Source organism: Callospermophilus lateralis, chromosome X (assembly GCF_048772815.1).
Source record: "Callospermophilus lateralis isolate mCalLat2 chromosome X, mCalLat2.hap1, whole genome shotgun sequence".
Taxonomy (NCBI): domain Eukaryota; kingdom Metazoa; phylum Chordata; class Mammalia; order Rodentia; family Sciuridae; genus Callospermophilus; species Callospermophilus lateralis.
The window spans coordinates 89,470,506-89,483,182 of NC_135325.1; the positions used below are offsets into that span (position 1 = coordinate 89,470,506).

The 12,677-nt window shown below is 38.2% G+C and overlaps 1 protein-coding gene across 1 annotated transcript in view; it reads right to left on the reverse strand.

Moving 5' to 3' along the window:
* Nucleotides 1-12,677, reverse strand: part of Dcx (doublecortin) — an 86,605-nt gene that overhangs the window by 16,897 nt on the left and 57,031 nt on the right. The gene's annotated exons all lie outside the window — the stretch shown is intronic.

Here is a 12,677-nt window from a genome sequence, read left to right on the forward strand (position 1 = left end):
GTCAAAATATGCTTATCTAAATCCTTAGCTTGTAAGTGTTCAAAGCCTCTAATTGTTCTAAGCTTCCCATTCAAGCTGCCAGCAATGACTTTCCAAAGACATAGTGCTCACAAACTAACAACAGCTTGCTGGGTGCAAAGAGCAATATGTTACATTTGAAAACTGTTTATATTAATAACATCACCCCTTCCCAAGGTCTATTCAGTCCCTGTTCTCCCAGTCAAGATGATTGCAAGCTTTACACAAAGGGAGAAATGCTTAAAGATTATCCCCATTGTTTTAGCCTTCCAATCATCTATGAGATGCTCAGAGAAGGGAGAGACTCTTGGAGGACTGCCCGGGTCGCTCTTATTAAGCATCTTCCCAGTCCTGAGTCCCAACCTCATCAAATAAACTAACACTCTTCTTCAACCCACTTGTCTCTCACCTATTCATTCCACAATCATGTAATGACAATCAGAGTTATCATTGATTGTGACAGGCACTCTGCTTCCAAATCTGTCATCACATTTTACCCTTACAACAAATCCTTAGAGGTTGGTATTATTGTCATCGCTATTTTAGAAATGAGAAATCTGAGACCCAGAGACAATAAATAAATTGCCCAGAAGGAAACCAACAAATCCAAACAAATACAGATCCATCTGACTTCAAAGCCTTGCTTTAAACTACTTAGCATTACAAAACACATACAGTTTGGACACTGGGGAGACAGACAAGTAAGACTGAGACCATCACTTCATGAAGCTCAAAGTCTGATGGAGTGAGATACATTGAAACAGAGTATTTCAATTTAATTCGCTTTATATGCTATGATGGGAGAATCAGTAGGTGCTGTGAGAGTGATTTGATGGCCACATCCAAGCAACTCAGTCTCTAGCTGACACTATTCGTTCAATAGGCACATTGTATATGGTCTATATAGCAGATCGAATAATGAAGGATACATGGCTTTGAGCCCCACTACAGACCCCAAGCTAATGTTTTAGACCTTGGTTTAATACAACCTAGAGACTCTAACTTTGATGCACCGGTGTGTCCTCATTGTTTACCCCCTGCTACCTCCTTAACCCTGAAGATTTGTATTGTATCTTCTTGTTAGAGACTGTCCTTGACCCCTGAGTAGCTGCTTTTAGTTTTGGTCATGAGTATGGTGAACTTCAACCTTGGATGTCCCTCTGATAATGGTCACAAGGAATTGTGTACTTTGTTTCATGACCTGCCTGTGCCTTCATAGATTTCAGCTAGCTCTCCCCAGTAGATCACAGGTTTCTGAATGTAAAGATCAAGTACATCTCTCCCTCTGTTTCTTCCCATGGTTCGTGGTAGAGAGCTTAAGAAATAATGAGAAATTAGCCAAATCCAGTTCTGCTTCTATTGCATGCAAAACAGATATAAAGAGGAACATTCATAGGATTTGTAAAGATATAAAAGGACAGAGAAGAAGGAACAGGAAGAAGAAATCAATTGTGACGGACAGCGAAGTTTAGCATTCAGAAGCTTTGAAAAAGTAACAAAACCATAAAAATTTATGAATAAGGAGAAATGACTGAGTTGAGAAATTATTCTTTATATAAAAAATAATTAGTTTTAAATGGATGATTTTTACATGAAGTCTCAATGTAGGATAACAAAGACTTGAAGATTGTTAGGGGGTGGCTGTTACAATTACCTACCCTCCACCAACCCAAGCCTTGCCACCTCCAGCCAGGCTTTTCAAAAAACCCTTTGGATAAAACCTCCTTTGGGGAGCTTCTAAGAAAGGCAAAGTTCTTATGCTTCTGACAAACTCACAATGATTTCAAATATATTCGTGTTATCATGTTATAATGCAGCTGTTTGGCATCAGATTTCTTGTGTGATTCCACCCCATATTTTACTGGCTCACAAACATAGAAAAATTCACATTGCGTATGTGTGTGTGTGTGTGTTTTTAAAGAAAGAGAGAGAGAGAGAGAAAGAATTTTTTAATATTTATTTTTTAGTTTTCGGTGGACACAACATCTTTATCTTATTTGTATGTGGTGCTGAGGATCGAACCCAGCGCGACGCACATGCTAGGCGAGAGCGCTACTGCTTGAGCCACATCCCCAGCCCAACGTATGTGTGTTTTAATCAGCTTTTTTTGCTGTTGTGACCAAAAGACCTGATAAGAATAATTGGAGGAGGAAAAAATTTATTTTGGGGCTCATAGTTTCAGAAGTCTCAGTCCATAAATGTCCTACTCCATCCCTCAGGGCCCAGGGAGAGCAGAATATCACGGTGAAGACTGTGGTAGAGGAAAGTGGTTCAGGGCCTTGCACCAACAAGGACAAAATATAAACCCCAAAGGCATGACCCTAGGGACTCAACTCCACCAACTACACCCTATCTGCCTACAGTTACCACTAAGTTAATCCCTATCAGGGGATGCACTGATTAGGTTAAGGTTCTCATAACCCAATCATTTCACCTCCAAAACTTCTTGCATTATGTCACACATGAACTTTTGGGGGACATCTCACATCCAAACCATAACAATGTGGATACCTAGCTTTCCTAAGTACTTAGATACCAAGACACAATAGCCCTCATAATTTTCATAGGTTGGGAAAATAGAATACTCTCCATCTTAAATGAGAAGCCTGAAGCACAAAAGTCAAAATGGCACAAGGGTACACAGCTGGCTCATAGCAGACTTGAGACTAGCATTCATTTGTCCAGCTTCAATTCAGGACAAAATAATTCAGGGTTTTCTAAAGCCTTGACTTGGATCTATTGGCTTCATCAAACTTCCAGAGGGATCCATGGGATAAAATTGGCCAAGAACCCCTACATGGAGTCTTTGCTGGTTCTTTGTAAAGTTTTCTCTTTCCCTCAGCTCCTATAGATCCTGTTGGTATTTTTCCATACTGCATTCTTCCTGTGTTACAGCCATTGATGGACGTGTATTTTCTCCTTCAGGTACCCAAAGACAAGACTGTCCAGCTCATTTTTGTATTCCCCACAGTAGTGTTTGGTACACAATAGATATATAATAAATGCTTGTAGGCTTAATGAAAAAAAATAAAGCCCTGACTTGAAAGGCTTATATATAGGCCAGGCAGAAGAGTCTCCATTGTCCCATTTGATGCCTGATATGCATCACAACTACTGAATTGAAAAAAAAAATAATTTCCTTTATTAATCATATTCTTAATCTATGGAAGAGAAAATTTACTAACAATTGAGTATGTAGTGAAGAACAGGAGAAAGATGAATAAAAGAAAGAAGGAGGAGGAAAAAGGGAAGAGAGGAAGAAGAGAAGAATGGAGTATAAAATATAACTTTCAAATAAAGCTCACACTCATTTAATGCCTTTTTAAAAAATTCAATTGAAAAAAAAATTCAATTGAGATAATATGACACAAAGTCCACCCAGGCTTATATTACAAAGGCATGATTTTCAAAATTCGCTTTTTTGAAATAAAATTTCCATCACAAGGCAACAAAAGTAGTAAATATAATAATCATTGCAATACCACTTACATCATCCTCAGAGAGTAAAGGTTTTGCTGACATCAGCTTCAGTATGAGTCATACTTGGGTATTTAAGTCAGAGAAGGGAACATGAAAGCATGAAACCTATTTTAACAACTAATAAACTGTGAGCTCAAAATCAATAAAATCAATTCACATTAACATTGACCCATTAACTCAATCCTATTCTTTTAAAAAAAGTGTCAGGTGTTGGGCAAAGGGAGGCCAGCTTGCTTATGCATTAGCATGAGTAATATATTATATGGATGGTCTGGTGTCTTAAATGTCAAAGTACAAATGGAGAAATGGAGATAACAGATCACTTTGTGGGAGCAGTTTGAATCTATTAGCTGAAAAATGGAAAATTTACTCCGTGGCTTGATTTAGGCTTGATTAGATTCTCCAGCCACATATTACAGATACTTACACCTGCCTGCTGCTATTAGATTCCTCATTTCACTTATTACCTAATTGTTCAGAAAGAATGTTACTTCAGGAAGTAAGGTCTTAGAAATCTATGAGGCTCAATTTCAATATGCAAAATATTTTCACTGAAAATTCCCTTCCACTAGTATTGATACATCAGACAATTATTGGGGCAAAGGAATTATGCGAGAGACACAGCAATGTACAATAAGGGACCCCTGTCTTCAGAGTTGACAACATAATAAGCAAGTTAGTACTACACAAATAATTAGAATACAAGGCAGGCTGTTGTTAGCACTACTGTAGAGGCACAAAAAGCAAGGGGAAAGCGCAGAAGACAAAGAGAACAATTCTAACAATGAGAACTGGGGAAGGCTTCATAGAGAAGATGATAAAAAAATAACTGAGTGTTGAAGAATGGGTGGGATATATGTTTCTGGAGATAGGAGATGTTCTAGGCAGAGATAACTGCATGAACAAAGACAGAGAGGCCAGAATGTGCCTTTTTCTTTTTTCTTGGTTCTTTTTAGTTATACTTATCAATGGGATTCATTTTGACATAATTATAAAAGCATGGAATATAGTTTGTTCTAATTCAGTTCCTAGTGCTTCCCCAGGCTCTCCCCTTCGACCTCCCCCTGTTTGCTTCCCTACACTCTATTGTTCTTTCTGATATTTACTTATAGCTTTTTACTTGTTCTTTTTAGTTACACATGAGAGTAGAGTGTATTTTGACATATTTATATAGAGTATATCTTATGCTAATTAGGATCCCAGTCTTGTGGTTGTACATGATGTGGAGATTCACTGTGCTGTATTTATATATGTACATATAAATGTTATGTCAGAACCATTCCACTGTCTTTCCTATTCCTACCCCTCCTCCCTTCCCTTCAGCATCTTGTGGATATACATGATGGTGAGATTCACTGTGATATATTCATATATGTACAGAAGAAAGTTAGATCAGATTAGTTCCATGGTTCTTCCCTTATCCCATCACTCCTCTCTCCCCTCAAACTACTTCTTCTACTCCACTGATCTTTCTTCTATTTTGATAGAAATCCTCTACTTTGCTTTTCTTTTTTTTTTCCTTATCATACTAAGAACATGCCTTTTTTCTTAACAGCCCTGGAGAAAAAGAGTTGTATCTTGTTGGCTATACTTACAGATTCTCACCCTCCAAGGCTGTGCACAGCACAATTGCCCAGATCCAACTGCCAACCTTCTTCATACACAAAATATACAATTGTCTACTGATAGAATTCAGGGTGAAGAGGAGGGCAAAGAATGTCTATGGGGAGGGTGCCCCCCCGCATTGTGAGGAAGAGGTAACCCCTGCGGCAAGGAAGACAAACCACACTAATATCCCAATCTTGCCAACAGTGTGTTCTGCTCATAGAGAATGGCTAGCAAGCTTTGCAAAAATGAGTTAATGAAAAAGTCAGTGAACATTACAGTTGAGGCTTTTTCTAAAAGTTACTGCCATTCTCATTATGGAACATCTCCTATCTGCCACTGTGGGCTGGCTCCAGTCAGAGGTTGGCATTGAGTTAGCTTGGGGGACTGCAGCAATGTTTATGAGACAACCCTGGCTTTCTTATCAAACTCATTGTCTTGGGCTTATCTTATAATTTTGGTTGTGGGTTTTTCATGACAACATTTTTTGCCTGAGCAAGCAGCTCATTAGTTCTGCAGTGCCTCTCTTGGCACAAGTCTTGTTATTGAATGCCTTGAACTTCCTAACAATCTCTGCTGAAATAAGAGGAATTCCACTTGCATTGCTATAATATTTTTACTGTTTTTAAAACCCTTCCACAAAAAAAAAAAAAAAAAAACCCTTCCACAAAGGAAGACCACTAGGGCAGAGGTAAGGGAACAGGGGGAAAGAGGAGGTGAGGGAAAGGAGGCACCAGAGACTGAAATGGAATAAACTAAATTCCATGAATGTATGACTATGCCAAAATGAACACAACTATTTTGTATAATTATAATGCATAATATAAATATAAAGCATAAAAATCCTTCCACATTTATAAATATTGTATACTCTCTTCCACACCTCTAATTCTCTTGTCAACCCAATCCAAGGGCTTCCATTTCCATCTCTCCAGTAAGGCTGCTTATGTCAAGGTCAATAGTGACTTCTATGTTGTCAAATTCAATGGTCAATTTTTGACCTCATATTAAACCCTCAGTAACATAGACATAAGTTAAGCAAGTCTTTCTCCTTAAATATTTTCCTTTCTCAGTTTTTGGGATACTATGGTCTTTTGGAATTCTTTCTGCCTCAATCTCCTTTGCTGGATTCTATTTCTATTCTAGACCTCTCAATATTTGAAAACTCTGGTAGTGATTCAATTCTCAGGTCACTTTTCTTTATTCATGTTTTGTTACTAAGTGGTCATATCCAATCCCAAAGCACTATACATCATGCATATACTGATGACTCACATTGATACTATCCAACCCTTTTTACCCTGAATTTTAGAAATATATATCTAATATATATCTAATTTCATGCTTACTATCTCTACTTGGTTATCAGAAAGTCATTCCAAATTTAATATGCCCCAAACTAAACTTTTATTCCCCCCTTTCCAAATACTATTTCTCATTTTCCTCATTTCAACAAATGGTACCACAATTCTCCCAGTTGCCCAATCAGCAACTTGAGAGTCATTTTTGAATCACTTTTCTCCCTCTCTATTATCATTGTCATAGTCTGAGATATACTACAGTAACCTCATAACTGGTCTCCATATGTCCATTCCATACATAAGTCCACCATGCTCCAACATAACAATTATTCTTCCCAGTAGAATTTTACAACTCCTCTTCCTTCCTTTCTCTCTCTCTCTCTCTCTCTCTCTCTCTCTCTCTCTCTCTCTCTCTCTCTCTACTGGGGATTGAACCCAGGGCCTTGAGCATGCTGCGCAAAACCACTCTACCACCAACTAGATCCACAGCCCATATTTTATAGTTTCAATTGTGTATTTAATTCTTCTGCTTAAAACCCTCCAAAGCTTTTATCTTGATTTTGTGTTACCCAGCCCTTTGTATCAAAAATGATAGCTTGCTCCAGCCATACTGGCCATCTTTTTGTTCCTCAAACACATAAAGACCTTTCTTGCTTCAAGGCTTTCATTCTTGTATTTCCCTCAACCTAGAAGGTTCCCTTCCCAGATATTGAAAGGACTAGTTTTCTACACAATTAAATCTAAAATATCACAAAGACTGAGCAATCTATGATTTACATGTTACTGTGCTATTTTAACCATGCAAATTAGGCACTATTACTTAAATTATTTTATATTATAAAGTCAATATTGTCTAGATTTGCCTACATATTTGCCAGTTTATTTTCTCACCACTTCTCTCTCTCTCTCTCTCTCTCTCTCTCTCTCTCTGTGTGTGTGTGTGTGTGTGTGTGTGTGTGTGTGTGTTTTGCTGGGGATTGAACCCAGGGCCTTGTGCATGTAAGGCAAGCACTCTACCAACTGAGCTGTATCCCCAGCCCTCTCACCATATCTCATGTTATATCTCAGGTCTTACTCCTGGGGTCATTTTAAAATTAGCCACATGTTGGACCTTCCCATTCTGTCTTCCATATCTCTTACTCTTGCTCTCACATTTTCCAACTGCTTATCTCTTGATATGGCATTCTGGAAAATGTCCTCAAAATCTGTCAGTTCACTCTGCCTCTTTTTATATATTTCATTTTTTCTTTCTTTTTTTAAGAGAGAGAGAGAGAGAGAGAGAGAGAGAGAGAGAATTTTTTAATATTTATTTTTCAGTTTCAGTGGACACAACATCTTTATTTTATTTTTATGTGGTGCTGAGGATCGAACCCAGAGCCCCGCACATGCCAGGCGAGCGTGTTACCGCTTGAGCCACATCAATGTAATTAATGCTGTTTAATTGTGCATGTACAATTATTAAAATGATATATTTTATATATTATATATTTTACCCAATTTAAAATGCTAATAAATATCAAACCATTGAATTATATAATTTAAATAGATATGTTGTATGGTTTATGAATCATAAAGTTTCTAAAAAAGGAGAAATGTAAAGAAATATTTATCATAATTTATAGGATCCAGTTGTAATGAGTCAGGTATGCTTTTTAGAATATTTGGTCTGCTGTATTACAGAAGCAGAACTCAAATTTCACTATCCAAGGAGGTTTTCTCTATTGCTTAATCTAAAATAGAACTAACTCCACCACCATGAGAATCAAGCTCCACAAAAGTGGAAACCCCATTTTTTTGTTCAATATTATATGTCCACTAACTCTAAAAGTAAAAAGTTACATATTTTAAAATGTTATCTTCAGTAACTATAACAGTAAGAATACAAAAACATAGGGCTGGGGCTGGGGCTCAGCGGTAGAGCACTTGCCTAGCATGTGCGAGGCCCTGGGTTTGATCCTCAGCACCACATAAAAATAAATAAAGGCATTGTGTCCAACTACAACTAAAAATATTTTAAAAAAAGAATATAAAAACATAAATCTTAGATTCATATTAAGATTTATTTTGAAATATAATAAGATTGATATATAATAAGTTTGAATGGATTGACTGGGTGGTAATTGTAGGCAGGTGGGGCATGACCAGGGGAGGTAGGTGACTGAGGGCATGCCCTAGAAGGGTCCATCTTTCCTGTGGCACCTTCCCTCCCTCTCTCTCTCCGAATGAGCTGAGCAGCTTTCCTTGATGGTCCCTTTTTCTTAGGCCCAGAACAATGGAGTCAGCCATGTATAGACGACAAACTCTGAAACCATGAACCCCAAATAAACATTTCATCCTCAAGATTGTTCTTGTCAGGTATTTTGGTCACAGAGATGAAACAACTGACCAGAACATTCTTCTAACCCCATTCCGGAATTTCCTCCAGACAGAGTTATACTGAAATATGAGTCAGATTTCACTTGTGATATTGGCCCTTGCATTTGTCAGTTTCAATCTTCATAACAATTTGTTTTTGGTGAGAGATGATAATAATCTTACATTATTTTTGCTTTTTTATATTTGTCTGGTGCTCTTACCTCCATTATCTCATTTGGTTCATTAGCTTAATATTAATAAATGAAGCATGAAATCAAGTGATTCCTACAGGTCACATTGTTATTTAGTGACAGAGCTGATTCTAGAACTGAAGATAGCTTATTTTACTCTGACACATTGAATACTCAAGGTATATGTCAAAGACCCTTATCTTTGACAGGGGAGACCTAGGTAAGGAAAGCTAGTAGAGGACTCTGGGTAGCATGAATATACCACTGGTACAAGAAAGAGGGGATATGCAGGGAAAATAGGAAGGAATAAGGCTTTTTACTTTATTTTACCAGGAGCTAGTTGTGATTTAATAACCGAGTTAGGCAGTGCCAGCCCCCTTGGAAGCCTGGCAACCCCTCAATGCTCAGGGGTGTTTTTTCCTTAGTTTTCCTTTGCCATTTTTCCAAGAGTCTGTGTCAGTTCCCACTGGGGGCCTCTCAGGGATGAGAACAGCTGCAAAAGCGCTGAAGTTGGACTGCTGAGTCCATGCCCAGGACTGACACCTGCCCTTCCACAGGGCCCTGGGGACAAGTTGGCTCAGAGAAACAGGGACAAGACAGAACTCCATTCATCAGAGAGAACTGGGGTGGAAAAACCCTGCTTGATCCCTTGGCACCATTAAGCTCTAAGATTGGCCCTGGGCCCCACACAACTCCAGGTTCTGTGTAGTAAGGTCAATTAAAATAAGAAAGTGTGCTTGTAGGGCCCATTTCAGTTATCTATTGCATGCAACAGTTATCTGGTATCTGCTACATACAAAGCATGGTGGGGGTATGGTTTTGGAATTCAATGGGGGAAGAAAAGATTTTTTTTTAAAGTAAGTTAATATCTACCTACATTCTGAGTTCAATCTTGCTACTAACTCACTGTTTTCTATTTTGGCCTCAGTTTCCTCTGCTGTAAGGTAAAGAAGCTGGTCTGGGGCCTTTTGAGTTTTATGTCTGTTTTGTGTCACAAGCTTTGGAGAATTTAATGAAAGCTATGGATCTTCTCTCACAGGAAAAAATGCATATGTGTGCATACAGAAATAATGTTCCATATAATCTAGGGGGTTTAAGAATTTCCCTGAAGCCCATGCATAGATCCTAAGTTAAGAGCCTCTGGACTCATTGATTTCTGAGGTCTCTTCTAGCTCTGACAGTCTATGAAACATTCCAGGTTGGACACAGTTAATGAACAGAGACACTCAGGCCAGAATGCTGGCAGCTGTCGTGGAATCCCAGAGGCTTAACTGTACCCCCCTTCCCAGGCTTCCTGAGACTCCAGTCCAAGGGAAGCAAAAGGATGTAAGCTCATTCACTGCAAACTGGGTCCAAGGGAAGCAAAGGAGTGCAAACTGATTTACAGCAAACCAGAGACTTGAGTATGCATCAGACCCTTGCCTCCAAGGTTGCTGTAATTTATCAAGGACACTAACCTTGCAGAAGAGGGTAGGTGCAAGAGTCATGGCTTCTATCATGGTTGGATAGTACAATAAAGCATGATTGCTCAATTGGTAAAGAACATACAACTCTGCTGTAAATGTTCTGACATGGTGATTTCAGAGCTAATTATCAACATGGTTGTACAGAATACAAAAGGCCATAAACCTGTATCATGTCTCTTCCTTTGTAAGTATTTAGTGCCCAAAGGGGCCAGGGGGAGAAGTAAAGAAAGAGGTTTGATAGGTACCTCAGTCAGGGTCTCAGTAGAAAACATATGGCATTTTTAGAGTGGATAAATTTCCATTACCAATCTTAGGCTGAAGGAGAGAGGGGAAGTAGAAGTTACCAGAACCAGAAGGAGGAGAAAGGCAATTATATGGACAGGGATCCCTGGTAGAACCTGTGACTTTTATTCAAGGGATGTCCAACAATCTTTCAGGCAGGGTGCCAGGAAATACCCTAATCCCACTTTTCTCCTCCCTGTCAGAACTTTACATTAGCCAAACACAACTGAAATCTAGAAGACAAGGGAGCCATTGATATGGGTCAGCTTTCAAGAGCACAGAGCAAGGAGGAATAGAGTAGAAAGTGAAAAGTGAGGGAAAGTCTTAGGGAATACATGTGCTACTTTAGGCAAGAGGAAGGAACTATTGTTATAGCCCAGAATATAGAGGAGGCATGCATAACAATTAAGAGCAATAACAACATACTTTTGCATTTGTAAAATAATATATATTTCATGCTATTTTAACTCATTGTCTCATATGAACCATATTGTTATCATGTAGGCAAACAGGTAAGCCTATTTTAGAGATAAGGAAACTGAGGTTCATCCAAGGTTAGATGGTTTGCAAGATCAGTTCTAGTCTGTATAAAAAGAACAGAGACTAGAACTTGAGTTTGAATTCTTGATCCTAGGACCATTTCCAGTGTATTGTATTGTTTCCTCTGTATCATGTTTCAGTTCACAAAGCTATTCAAACAGGCCTTCAAAGGACTCCTGTTTTTTCTGACAGACATGAAAATACATGCAAGGGCAATAACTTCTTCCTTACATTTTTAAGAAAAGGTCATTGTGCTGGGTTGTGAGGGAACAGGCCAAGTTGCAAGATAGGTAAGTTCATACAATATTCTTTATACTACTTTTCAAAGCAGAGCTTCTTAGACTCAGTTTTTGCTAAATTGCCTTGGTAATGTTTTCCTATCCTCTCTCCCTCTACTGCTTTCCTGGCCTCTTGATATCCAAGTTTATTAACTATATACTTTCAGTGCAAAAAAAGGTATTGTTGAATGAAAATAAAGGAAGAAATGGAAATAAAGAAATGACAAACTCAAGGTAAGCAATAAGAAAATAGAAACAATGTGTACTAGAATTCAGCTGCAGAAGTAAAAAGTATTTTCACTTTTGTTTCAATTTGCGTTTAAACCATCTATCGAGTGTTCAAAAATCAAAATTATGAGGAAATCCACCTTTGAGTTTGCACTTAAGTGGTATTTGGAGAAAATTCTGATATATATATATATATATATATATATATATATATATATATATAGATATATAGATATATAGATATAGATATATAGATATAGATATAGATATATATAGATATATATAGATATATATAGATATAGATATATATAAAATTTTTTTCAGTTGTAGTTGGACACAATATATTTTACTTACTTATTTTTATGTGGTGCTGAGGATCAAACCCAGGGCTTTGCACATGCTAGGCAAGCGCTCTACTGCTGAGCCACAACCTCAGCCCTGAGTTCAGTATTTTTAGGAACTGCAATAGTGCCTAACGGAAGTGATGAGCCAGGCACCAGATATGAAAGAACATTTCGGAAGGATGATATTGCAATGCCTATTCCTGCTACCTTAGACTCTTGGCTTGGAAGATAATATAGATGTTGATAAATTCCAGAAGGCTCAAGACCAATAAGCTTTCACAATTCACAGCTTGTAGAGCAGTGGTTCTCAACCAAGGACCATTTTGCTTCCCTCCCACATCTCCCTCCCAGGGGACACTGGACAATATCTAGAGACATTTTGTTGTTGTAACATGTGTGTGGGGGTGCTACTTGACAGCTAATGAGTAGAGATCAAGGGTGCTCCTATAATGTATGAGATGACCCCCTACAACAAAGAGCAAGATATTAATAATGTCACAGTTGAGAAACCCTGCTCCAGGACATTTGGTGACAATCATGATGCTACCTGACCTTTGGGCACCTCATTCTTCACTCCTCACCTCTACAG